Here is a 13,878-nt window from a genome sequence, read left to right on the forward strand (position 1 = left end):
CATGGCCTACCGGTGGACGCAGCCGGAATATGGAAGAAATCGACCGAAAAAAATCTCTTTTACAAGCGTGAGAACCTTGCTTACTTCACAGTTCTCACAAAATAAATAATAATAGTGATAAAATAAAGAGGTTGCGATACACCTGCTTTATTAAATAAGAATATATTCTTTCTCACAGGAGCAGTTCCTCGGCACAGGCCTCCGGAACGCGGTGGGCCGATGACGCGTACAGGTTAGAGGAGGACCGCGTGATTGTAAGTGGCTAAGCCATAAAATGATATACGCATTGCCAGCCACTTGACTGCGGGCTGTTTTGTTGTCCCCTGCAACATGCGCCCACAGTTTGTCCGGGTCCGACTCGGGGTCGAACCGGTCACGGCGGTAGTGGTAGGATCGTGTGATCGCACAGTGAACTCATTTTTGGGGGCTTTTTTCGGTTTGTGCCGTACACGCGGATGACGCGAGCTGAGCTGTGGCAAACGAATTGACGACAATGACGAACGCACGACCATGAAAAAAAAAACAACCCGCTCCCGCACAAGAGTGCGGGAAATCACAGCAGGCCATGCGCACAGTGTACGCGCCAACCTGCAGAGGTTCGTACGGGCGGGAGAAATGAATTGAGCGAACTAGCGGAAATGGAAGAAATTAAGTACCTATCTATCGGCAGCAGCGTGGCGCTTGCTGCGATCAGGGCGCTAATTGATGATGGCATCATCATGCTTGGCGGGCCCGTTCCCGCGAGAATCGAAGTTTGGGCTCCAGCGAAGGTTCGAAATTACGTAATTACCGCAGTGATTTACGATGAGGCGGGGATGGGTTTTTGGTTTTTTTGAGCAGTTTTAATTATGCATTTCCTGAATTGTTTTTAAAGCTGTTCATAGATAGGTGTTTCTGTTGAAACATGCAGTCAAGATAATAGTAGATACTCTGTACCCTTTATCTATTGACTCTTTAATATACATTTTTCTATCTACTATCTACTCTGTATTGTTTTACTCTCTAATTCTACTATCTGCTTTCTACTTTCTATTCTCTACTCGCTACTCTCTACTTTATTTTTTCTTTACTCTTTACTATTGAGTCTCCACTCTTTAGTCTCTACTCTCTACTTTTTACTCTCTTCTCTCTTTACTCTTTACTCTTTACTCTTTACTTTTTACTCTTTACTCTTTACTCTTTACTCTTTACTCTTTACTCTTTACTCTTTACTCTTTACTCTTTACTCTTTACTCTTGACTCTTTACTCTTTACTCTTTACTCTTTACTCTTTACTCTTTACTCTTTACTCTTTACTCTTTACTCTTTACTCTTTACTCTTTACTCTTTACTCTTTACTCTTTACTCTTTACTCTTTACTCTTTACTCTTTACTCTTTACTCTTTACTCTTTACTCTTTACTCTTTACTCTTTACTCTTTACTCTTTACTCTTTACTCCTTACTCTTTACTCTTTACTCTTTACTCTTTACTCTGTACTCTTTACTCTTTACTCTTTACTCTTTACTCTTTACTCTTTACTCTTTACTCTTCACTCTTTACTCTTTACTCTTTACTCTTTACTCTTTACTCTTTACTCTTTACTCTTTACTCTTTTCTCTTTACTCTTTACTCTTTACTCTTTACCCTTTACTCTTTACTCTTTACTCTTTACTCTTTACTCTTTACTCTTTACTCTTTACTCTTTACTACTCTCTACTACTCTCTACTCTCTACTACTCTCTACTTTCTACTACTCTCTACTCTCTACTCTCTACTCTCTATACTCTCCACTCTCTACTCTCTACTACTCTCTACTCTCGACTGCTCTCTATTTTTCTCTACACTCTACTGCTCTTAACTCTCTACTCTCTACTGTACACCTTTCTCTACTGTCTGCTACTCTTTACTGTCTACTACTCTTTCCTCTCTGCTACTCTCTACTCTGCTACTATTCTCTACTCTCTACTCTACACGCAAAAGTAGAGAAGTAAAAACTGCGCGGAAAGTATAAAAACCTTTGAAAACTTGTAACTAAAAAATATTTAGCTCAACTAAAATGCTGTCTATAGTCGCTTTTTATGCGTTTTTTTAAGTGGATTTCAAATTTTACGCGTTTTTATACGCGGGGGATACATAGCGTTTAAAAATCCCATTGGATTTCGAAATCCGCATAAATTTCGAACGAAACCTGCCTGGGAACCGACTCCAGACGTCATTTGGAAATACAATAACACAAATTTCCGGTTCCTGAGGAACAGTCCCAATTGGCCAAATACCATTTTTGGATTCGGGATGAAGCCCTGAGGCTGAAACTCGACCCCAGACACCATTATTAGTATGAATATTCGCTTGGCCAAAGTTGTGTTATACCTAGAATACATTACACACAATATTGATGTAGCTCCGCAGCATACAAATTTTGCGTGTACTCTGCTCTACTATACTTCACTCTACTACCCTATACTAATTTTCAGAAACCAACAAAGTGTCGTGTCAACAAAACAAACAACACCTCAATCGGTCGTCTTTTCGGAAAAGTACCGACCTTACAACAAATAGAGCGAAGAAAAAACGCATCAGACAATTGAACGTGGAATTGAATGAAACCTCCTGCGTTCCGTTACAATACAGACGGCATCCCGTAGTGAGATGTCAGCTATTTATTACCCAGAACAACTATTGAGAGAAAAAGCTGTTCCTTCAATATTCCACACTTTGTTAAGCAATATCAATTGGCAAACAAAACGAAAAAAAAAATTCTTCGGTTTTTGCGCTGCTCATCAAAGCGGTAACGCTCCACGGTCTCTGTGGCTAGTCAAGCAAACCCGAATCGGTTTCTTTTTACTGCAAGACCGGAAATCTTTTTTCCTTAGCGGTGTCAAATGTGCGATCCTTTTGACGACGACGACGAGGATGAGAACGACAGCAGAGCACTGAGGATGGTTCAATCCTGTTACGAAACAAATCAATTGTTCGGAGTAAATTTTTACCAAACAAACAAACGCCGACCAGATTGAAGCACAAAAGGGCACAGCGACAGCTGGCCGAAACAGAGTTAAGCGCTTGTGCCAAACTCGAAGCTCTATGAGCGGTGTTGGTTCGGAGAATTAAACTTTTTTGATCTGTAAAAATGTCTCAGGCCAAAATTATTTCCGAACGCCAAAGGGTGTAAGAGACAAAAAGGCTTAATTTGATTTTTGCTTGGTTTTCAGCTTGTTTAAGTATTATTAGGAAACCTTAAAAAATCTGGAGAATCTAGAAAATCTAGGGGATCTAAAAAATTTAGTTTATTTGGAAAATTTAGCCAATCTAGATAATCTAGGGAATCTACAGGGTGTCACCGTGAAAGTGACACACTTTATTTATGCCATAGAATTGAAACAGATGAAAATTTATTTTCTAGTTCTCTTTCACTATCATGATAGAGTAGTAAAGTTACAGTTGAATCAGTTTAACTCAAATCTTTCGATTTTGCTTCAGAATATGGTTCGCAAACACTTGTCAAAACTATCACAAGCCACTCGCACGACTTCAGTCGGCATTTCATCCCAAATTTTCAGCAGACGGTTCTTAAAAGTGTCCAAAGTCAGAAGGTAAAGTCCAACGGATCCAAATCAGTGAATTCTCGCTGCACCACTTCAGAACAACCAATGTCTTATGCACTGGTACTAAATCCTGTTTGAAGCAGAAACTTTATTTCCCAAAAAATTCCTTGGCACAAGGCAGCAAATGGTCTTTAATGATGTGTTGTAGATAATACTCTTTATTATTTTTTTCACACCCTTGTCGATAAACAGCAGTGGCAACTTTTCTCTGTTGTATGTTACTCCCCAATCCATCATGAAGACATGCTCCATACACATACTGCTAATACTGCTTGTTCAAACCCACTTTAAACGTAAACAATATTTTATCTGAAAAAAAAACATGCTGTGAGCAGTGTGCCTATTCCTAAATCTTTTGATTCTTGAATGTTCCGTATCCAAGGATATTTTATTATTTTATTCATAGAGTTAAGGCTCATGTTCATTTTACACTGCAGTCCGCACACTCAATTTTTTAACCGATTTCTGCTTGGGTCATCCCTTCCGATTGGAAAAGAGGCACACAAATGTATCACTTTCACGGTGACTTACTTACTTTACTTTTAAGGCGACAGACCGATTATCGATCCAGTGCCGAATCCAGAATGCGTCGCCATGTCCCTCGGTCTTGGGCTGCAATCCTCCAATCGCTCCTAACACCTATTTCGCGTGCATCCTCGTCGACAGCACAAATCCAACGAGTGCGGGGTCTACCCCGAAGTCGACGACCTCTATCGGGATTCCTGCTAAATATAGCCTTCGCTTGACGCTCATCCGGCATTCTCGCTACATGCCCAGCCCACTGAAGCCTGCCGTGTTTTATCCGCTTGACTATTTCCGCCGATTTGTATGCCTGGTACACTTCATGGTTCATGCGTCTGCACCAAACACCATTTTCTAGTTTGCCGCCAAGGATTGAACGCAAAATCCTACGCTCAAAAACACCAAGAGCTCCTCGATCAGCCTCTTTCAGCGTCAGTGATTTATGGCCGTAGAGAGCCACTGGAAGAATCAGTGTTTTACGTAATCCGTAAAAGGCCCTGTTTGCGGCTGCTATCCGCCTCTTTATCTCACGGCTAACCTCGTTGTCACATGTCACTAATGTTCCCAGGTAAATAAATTAGTCGACTACTTCAAAAGTTTCCCCATCTAACACCACCTCAGCACCAACATCCGTCGGACTACCACGCACTCTGCCAGCCACCATGTATTTCGTTTTAGCAGAGTTTATGACAAGCCCTAATCTCACATCTTCCCTCCTGAGAGGTCCGAAGGCCTCTTCCACAGCTCTACGGTTGATACCAATGATGTCGATATCGTCCGCAAAACCGAGAAGCATGTGCGACTTCGTAATGATGGTGCCGCTTCTCTGCACACCAGCCCTCCGTATAGCACCTTCCAATGCAATGTTGAACAATAAGTTCGACAGCCCGTCACCCTGCTTCAAACCATCTAACGTCACGAACGAGTCCGATATCTCACCGGCTATCTTGACGCATGATGTAGAGCCTTCAAGGGTGGCACGTATCAGCCTAATCAGATTTGTTGGGAAGCCATGTTCGATCATAATCTGCCATAACTCATTTCCCTTAACTGAATCGTACGCTGCCCTGAAGTCTATGAACAGATGGTGCGTCTGCAAGTTGAATTCTCGAAATTTATCGAGGACTAGTTGAACGATCCCAGCGATGCTCGGGATCAAAAGTTTCAAAATTAGGAATCATTTTCATAATTCATTGCATTATTAGCACAACTATCTTATACGTATATCATCACTTTAAGTACTTTAACATTCTGAGAACGCACAGAACGTAAATACCCATATTGGATTGCATTTTGTGATTTGGGGATGTTTTACAGAAACTGGAAGTCGCCATTTCGGATTTCAAAATGACGTATGGAGTTCGGAAGTTTCGGAAGTATTGAAATTGTTGGCCAAATACCACTTTAGATTATTTTCCTGAAACCAGAAGCCGTTATTTTAGAAAATGTTATGTGGGGTCATCCCAGTTCCGAATATACTACACTCGGGTGATAACTGGATATTCGTCAATCGTTCACAGTAAAACCTTTTTTTATGAAACTTTTAGAAGAAATAAATCAAAGTAAGAAAATTTAGCGTAACCATTCATGCTTAGTTCTCCTATATAATCACATCTAAAGAGATAACATGTGAATTTTTATAACGAAAATGTTTGTTGGTGTCCAAAGAACACGTCTGAGAAGAAGTTAACGTTTTAATCCACATAACTACGTAGAAATTAAAAAAAAGATCAAACCAATGAAATGCGGCCTTTCCTCCAGCCAAATGTCCCAAGATCTAGTTTTGGTAAAAGTAAAAAAATATCGAATCCCGAAATGTGTTACTATTCACAAAACTACGAAAACATCAGATATGTAATTTTTTTTCTGCTCGACTCGCACCAAATTAAAACATAAATTCTTCTGCAAGAAAATATTTGCAGATGTTGAAGGAACAACGAACATTTTATTGAAAAAAAATCACAGAAGGGTTGTGTGCAAAGCCACGACCGCAAGGTTGAAGTAGAATACTTTTACAAGAAAGATAACCCGGCTGCTTGCGTGTCAGTCATTCTTCCTAGCAAATAAATGTTGACCGCTCATTGGCAGTATTGAAAATTCTGTGCAAATGAAGTTGAAGTACTACTCAATTTCAGTTTGCACATATAAATAGGAAAACAAACTCTTTACGGCGCAATCAAGTTTCAACAGTCAGAGTGCATGTGAATTCAAATTAAGATAATTAACTTTTGGTTGAAGCTCAGAACGAGAAAACATTAAATCTTCAATTCATTTGTTTGGTTGTCCTAAAGATGACAGTTTGTTGTTGAATTTAAAATCGGATATGACGCTGATGGCATCTCTGTGTTACGCCGATAGCGGGAGTTATGGTGAACTTGCGTATGACGAAGGCATCGTATTTCCTGTTTTATTGAATGGGAGAAAGAGGAATATTGTAAAATTTTGTAAACATTTAACTCAAACAAATCGTAGTCAGGCACTCTGACACGAAGTTGAAGGCTGTTTTCACACTGAAAATCAGACAGCCAGCAGAAGTTTTGATTGCCAAAATCCAGAATGCCGAACAGCCGTAAAGAGAGTTGTTTATTTACCTACGGCAAGTTTCTCGCCCCATCGCTCACGTTGTTTGTGAACGCGTTCTAACAGGGCAGTTTGTTATTCAAAGTCGGTTATGCTTATCACAGCCTTTGCGCTGCCCCTACAGGGGGGGGTTAACTCAATAAAGTAAAAATTAGACAACTACAACACAATTTGAGTGCAACCCGCACAGAATGTCTGCTTGTGTTGATGCCAGAAAGTTTTTAACCTTCAATTATTTGTTTATTTGCCTTGAAAAAGGCATTTTGCGGTTCAAAATCGGTTGCTGATCACAATCTTTGAGCTGCCCTAACAGTGGGGGAATTAAGATACACGGACAACATGAACTGTGGAAGCTATTTCACACTCAGTAAATTAGACGGGTGCGACAAATTTAAATTGCTAGGATCCAACACAGAATACTTGCTTGCGTTGTCGAAAATTATTAACTTTCAATGACTTGTTAATTTGCCTTGAAAAAGGCATTTTGATTTCCAAAATTGGATTTCCTGATAGCAATCTTCATGCTGCCCCAACACGGGGGGAATAATGGCTGTCTGGCGACACACGCTGAGAAAAACCGCGCTGCTCCTGAGACGTGGTGACCAACCACAGGGCTGGTGCTGCTGCTAAAAAAGGACGACTGCTGTTGTCGCTGTCTAGAATTATTATGAGCGGCTTCGGCTGAAACAGGCTCTTATATAGGCCAAATAGCATGTTTTCAATTGCAAGGTATATGATTCTGTCGACCGTGCTTGGGAAGCAATCATATAACGATCAATCAGAGGTCAAAATTTCCGTTTTGACAAGGCTTGACTATTTTCAATAGTACAATAGTGTGAATAAAAAAATTCCAACTATCTTATTTTGGGAAGAATCTTAAAAGATTTTCCAATCTATTTCTGCAAGAACGAAGGAAATCCATCGGATACTAACCGATTTATTAGCATTTGAAATTGGACATATTTTTAACTTTTTTCGGTTTTAGATTTTCATTTCACATCCCTATGTAGCCGAACTTCCTGAGAGAAGTATTCTACTTCAAAAAAAAACAATTTACAGGCGAATTGAGCTCATGCTCAAAAAGTCAAAATTTTGCATGTATTATATGTATAATATATATAAATTTCAAAAAGAGCATTTTAATGTGTTTTCCTGTATGCAGAAAATCATCTTCAAACTTACGTAGTTTTTAAAGTAATATCTCAATTTTTAGCAATAAGATACCTATTATATTTCTTCAAATGTCTTTCCTGAACATCAACAAACATGTCAATGAAGAACAATTACATATCGTAGCTTTGAATTTCGATTTAGAGGCAAATTTAGTTCAAATATTCATGATTTTGCTTGTTTAACGTAATGTTGTTGATTTGTTGTCAATTTTCAGTAGTTAAACATCTGTTATTTTTACGCAAAAGCCTTTTCTGAACATAAACAAACATTTTAATGGAAAAATCACGTGTTATCGCTTTGAATGATGATTTAGAGCCAAATTGAGCCTGAAAAATTATGGTTTTGCATTTTTCATGTGGTTTTGTGGAAAATATTTAAATTTCAAATAATCAGATACCTGTTATTTTTCCCTCAAATATTTTTCCTTAACACAACGAACATTTTATTATAGTAAAAATCACAGCTCACTGCTTCGAGTTTTGATTTCGAGGTAAATTCAGCATAAAAGTCATGATTTTGCATGTTTCACGTAGTTTTGTGAATAATATCTTAAATTTAGTGATCAGATACTAATTATTTTTCCTCAAATGTCTTTCCTGAACATTAACAAACATTTTAGTGAAAAAAGAATCATATGTCATCGCTTTGAATTTTGATTTAAAGATGAATTTAGCACAGAAAACCATAATTTTGCATGTTTTACGTAGTTTTGTGAATAATATCTCAAGTTATAGGAATTAGATACCTATTATTTTTTCTCAAATGTCTTTCCTGAATATCAGCGAACATTTTCATGTTTAAAAACCTACTTGTCTCCGCTTATTATTTTTGATTTAGAACGATTCAAAATGATGATGATTACTATACACCTCAGAGACTGAGGGAATAATATCAATAAGATCAAGCGTTACGGAATTCCATTTTTATATAGTAGATTTGTCGCAAGGTAAACATTTGGTCCGTCGTGTCCCCCTCGAAAACCGCATTGGTACTCGCCAACAAAGGTCTCCTGCAACGGCCTTAGTCTGTGGAACAGGATGCGGGACAGAATTTTGTACACGGTATTGAGAAGAGTTATGCCCCGATAATTGCTACAGTTCAGGCGATGACCTTTTTTGTAGATCGGGCATATGAGACCCTCCAACCAGTCCGAGGGCAATTCTACATCAGACCACACTCTCAGCATGATCCGATGGATGGCACGATACAGATGTTCGCTCTCGAACTTGAAGAGTTCGGCGGGAATGCCGTCCTTCCCGGCTGCCTTGCAATTTCTCAGCTCTTGCACTGCTTTCTTCACCTCATCCATGGATGATGGATCCACAGCTTGACCATCATTCTCAATAGTCATCCTGCTCCTTTCGACTCCACTGTTTCCCTCACCGTTCAACAGCACACTGAAGTGTTCCTTTCAACGCCTGGCCACCTCTGTTTTATCGGTTATCAGGTTCCCCTCCCTATCGTTGCACATGACAGGGGCTGACACGTTTCGATTCCTGATTCCGTTGACCTTCTTGTAGAAGATCCTCGCATTGTGCCTGGAGAAGCAACCTTCCGCCTCCGCAAGAATACGCTCCCAATGCTATCGTTTCTTCCGGCGATGGAGTCTCTTTTCAGCGGCTCTGGTATCTCGATGTCTACCCACGCTCTGACGAGTCACAGCCATGGCCAACATGTGACCCCTGGGAGGGTTCTTCTCCTCCGTCCCTCGCTGGCACTCAGCGTCAAACCACTCATTGGACGCAGCTGCCGCAGTTGTACCCAACACTTCTCGCGCTGTAGTGCTGATCGAACTGTGGATGTGCCTCCACTGTTCATTCAGGTTCCGTTTAACTCTTTCCTCAAGCTCTCCATTCGGGTGCATCCTACTGCTTACGTATGTTCCGGCGTGCAAAATAAGTGCTACAGATAGCCATCCCCCTAGCTGCAGCGAAATTAACAAGCCTCAGGCCATTGTCGTTCGTAGTAGAGTGGAAGCTTTCCCTACCAGTTACGGGGCGGAAGAAGTCTTCCTGCCCGACCTGTGCATTTGCATCTCCGATGACAATCTTTATATCGTGTGGGCACTCTGGCACTCATTGTATGTCTTTTCCAGGAGCTCATTGAACTCCTCCTTTTCGTCATCGGGTTTCTCGTTGGTCGGTGCGTACACATTTATTAAGCTGTAGTTGAAGAATTTGCCCTTAATTCTCAACACGCATATACGGTCACTGGTTGGCCTCCATCTAATGACACGCGTCATGTGTTTTCCAATTAGCACGAAACTGACTCCTCTTTCTGCTTTCACGCCGCCGCTATAGTAGATGTGGTACTAAAATGAAGTGTCCGCAATAGGATCTACTGCCCGGAATTCGCGTTCTCCCGATTTCGGCCACCGCACCTCTTGGACCTACTTGCACCTCTTGGACCTACTTGCGCGTGCCGGTTCGAGTAGAGTCCTTACATTTCAAGTACCGAGTTTCCAACAATCGTTGTCCTTTTTCGTTCGTCTAGGTCCATGCCGATTATTCCGTTCCGTATTTGTATCTGGATTGTTCGTAGTATTTAACTTTCGGTATGCTCCCTTACTAGGGCTGCGATACCTAGTCTCGCTGGCGATATAGATATAGCTGGCGAGGCACCGCGTTTCATGATTCGATTTCGAAAACCTGCATATTCTAGTAAATATTCCATACTCGCATATTTCGAGAAATCGGCAGACGCCATCTCTAATTTCAAAATGTCATCGGACGATTTCCTGTATCTGAGCGGCATGCCGGTTCCGGAAATACCACTATAAATGAATATTTTATACAGTTTTATACTACTTCCTAGAAACCGGAAGTCGTCAGCTTAGAGTTGAAAAAAGCATTAGACATCATGCTCCGGTCTCCGGCAATAAAAAAAGGTCTTCAGACATCGCCAAAGGCCTGAAAGTCATCGATTTAATTTAAAAAGTTTCCATAATGCACGAAAAATCATTATTTTTAACCCCTACCTTCTTGAGGGATTGTCCCTCCCCCTTTCAAATACCTTTGGAAAAGGTACCAAGTTTGGTAGAAATTTTTTCGGGCATTCAAGAGTTATGCTGGAGCATACACACAAACATACACACAAAACTTGTCTTTCATATTAATAGATCTAGAAAAACTTAAAAATAAAAAATATCAGAAAATCCAGAAAATTTATCATGCTTAGAAAATCCAGAAAGTATAGACAAATTCTAAAAATTTCATATAATCGAAAATATCTAGGAACTCTTGAAAATTTGATGAATATTTAAAATCTAGAAACTAAGAAAAACCTACCATTATAGAAAATCTAGATAATCTAGAAAATTATCAATTTTAAAAAATCTAGAAACTCTAGAACTTCATTGGGTTTGCGTGCGATTTATTGATCGTTTTGTACAATCGGTTCAATAAATGGTCGGCGTGCGACCAGACCGAACCAAGCGCCATTTTTTTTAAAAAATTGAGTTTTTAACACCAGTGGATGTTAGAATTGATAATCTATATTTCATGAAGAAACGAAATCATTTGAACAGTTTATAATGGTATTATAACAAAATTTCTCTGCAGTAGTTTGCAGGAAGCATACGGGGTGAGTGAACTTTGATCGCCGATTACTCTAAATAATGTTTTTGGCGCTTGGTTCGGTCTGGTCGCACGTCGACCAAATATAAGTAATTTTTGAAATTCTGGTACGTTGTACTGTATTTTATTTTAATTTTGTAAATATTTACAGAAAATTTTACTAATAGCTGCATGGGTAAATATTAAAAAAAAACAGTTCCGGGGAAAACAAGAATAATGTTTACAGTGAAATTCTCGAAATCGGAGCATCAACTTGCGTGTTTCGATTTTTGGTTGTAACATGTTTCTCAATAATACAAAAACTAGATTTAAAGATCGAAAAACTGGGGCGGTTTCGGAATTAGAACATCCTATAGTTTGCACCAAGAAAAGAAAACTTTTAAAATGTTCAGACGAACTTACCTTATTTTGTTCAGTCTCATAGCAACTATAAACACATTTTACTGGTTGATTTCATACTTTCTGCATTATGCAATTAAATTGTTTGTGTCTGGCAAAGTAAACAAATTTGTCATCAGGCAGCAGCAAATTAGAACAATTCTTTCACTTACCTTTTAGAATTTATTCACACAATTGGTTTAAATAATCCGACAGGCGAAACATGCGAGAATGTTGGACAAACATTCTCTTCCAAAATCACTAATTTACAGATTTCGCCATCAAACAGCACTTTTTGCCAAAAAAAAATGCTAAGCACCGACGGATTGCTGCGATTAGAATTACCGGCAGCTGCAACTCACCACAATTGTATCTGACACCCAGTGCAAATTATAGACACTATATATATATATAGACCTGCGTAGTGAATGACAGCAGCACTGGTTTTTTATATTCTTGTTATTTGTTTGATACAAATTTTTCGTTATGTACATTTTGGCTCGCACGTTTGACAGTTATTTTGGCTCGCTGCGATTCAGTCCGCAGGTCTATATATATATAGTGTCTATAGTGCAAATTGATGAGCTTTCTGTCTGCATCAAATGCGACTTTGAGGTGAATATAAATCGCAAACAATGTTGCAAGAGTTTGCCGTAAAATTTTCATTCAACTCTCTGCAATTTGTTCGGCCATTCAAGTTGACGATTCACATGAGTCCTTTTCTTATGAATAGTTTCTACAAGTTTTACAACTGTCCGGACTCTCGTGTGACAATCGACCTACCGATACGCACATTTTGCATCCTATTTGTCCAGCTTTTTTTTCTTCCCCAGTTGCATTCATACTCACAATGAAGAGCCTCGATCATGTCCGTACGTACGAACGCACTTGAAAGACTCTCCATGTGGGCTCTTCGGGCGGCCTGGGCTTGGAATAATTGCTTAACCTCGCCACTCGGCGTGGAAGGCACTTAACGTGGACAGGAAGTTTCAAGTTGAATGAAATCCCCCTGAGAAGCGGACACCTAGATTGCCACGGCTTGAAGTGTCTCACGCGGAGTGATTTTTTTTTCATTCTTAGAAGAAACAGTCCTCCCCTGGAGGCGGACTTTTGTCTTCTACCTTTGTACGGGCCATTTCCAGTTGGACCCATTGAAAGAGAAAAAAGCAGACAACCAACTCGAACGGAACGCACGCCGAGAGAAGGATGTATCCCGTTACGCTTGTTTGGCGTGCAATTGGGCCCAATTGATACTCGTTAAATGAGTCCCGCGCCTGCAGGCTTTCCGAGAAGCCAATCGCTCCGGCTTAGAAAGAATCCTTCCGAGAATCGAGCAAAACGAACGCACGTGACAAACATTAAACGTTACCACAAGTGGAACAGCGAACAGAGAGCAGCCCACTTTGATCAACCGACTTGACAAGTTCGGTGTCACTTGAAACCGATGCCTAACCTATTTTTGTGTTACTTTGAGAATAGGTTATGGTTGCGAAATGTTTCAGCTTGTACACAAAAAATCATCGAAAGCTGATTTCAGTTAGCATTGGGCGATACGACGGAGAGTATCGATACTTCAGTATCGATACCCGAAGAACCAAAAGTATCGAGATGCTCAAAATATCGGTCAAAAAGTATCGATACCAGAAGTATCGATACTATAGCTGAGATCATTTTTGAATTTTTGATAAATACATTTACTCAGGGTGGCCACTTTACCGGAAAAACGGGAAAAAGCCGGGAATTTTAAATCACCGGGAAAAAAATACGGGAAAACCGGGAAATTAGGCTTCACGCCGGGAGAATCATCCTCCTTCATGTCTGCCGCTTTATTTGTTCAACAGTTTCTGAGGACATGTCAACATGAGACCCTGTTTTTTTTATGTTTTCCTAACTGGCATGATTCTGCCGGATAGGGGAAAGCTGGTTGTTGGTTTCAGTTAAAGTCGACAGCGGCTTCGCAGCAAGATCTGCGTCAAATAAAATCAGGCTTGATCAGGTGGATAAATTTACTGTTCCGTAACATATATTGTCAGATTTTAAAGAAGTCAAAAAGTTATCAGCGTC

General features: G+C 39.9%; 2 protein-coding genes across 2 annotated transcripts in view; both read right to left on the bottom strand.

Annotated features, from left to right (window-relative positions):
• LOC129720850 (pickpocket protein 28-like) overlaps positions 1-12,147 on the bottom strand; it is a 143,220-nt gene extending 131,073 nt beyond the window's left edge. Inside the window, exons 1-2 of the mRNA XM_055672684.1 lie at positions 11,988-12,147; positions 11,839-11,926 (exon numbers count right to left, since the gene is read on the bottom strand). The gene's annotated coding sequence lies outside the window, so the exon portion shown is untranslated. The remainder of the gene's footprint in view (positions 1-11,838; positions 11,927-11,987) is intronic.
• Positions 1-13,878, bottom strand: part of LOC129720852 (nucleoside diphosphate kinase 6) — a 124,005-nt gene that overhangs the window by 19,015 nt on the left and 91,112 nt on the right. The gene's annotated exons all lie outside the window — the stretch shown is intronic.

Source organism: Wyeomyia smithii, chromosome 2 (assembly GCF_029784165.1).
Source record: "Wyeomyia smithii strain HCP4-BCI-WySm-NY-G18 chromosome 2, ASM2978416v1, whole genome shotgun sequence".
Lineage (NCBI taxonomy): Eukaryota > Metazoa > Arthropoda > Insecta > Diptera > Culicidae > Wyeomyia > Wyeomyia smithii.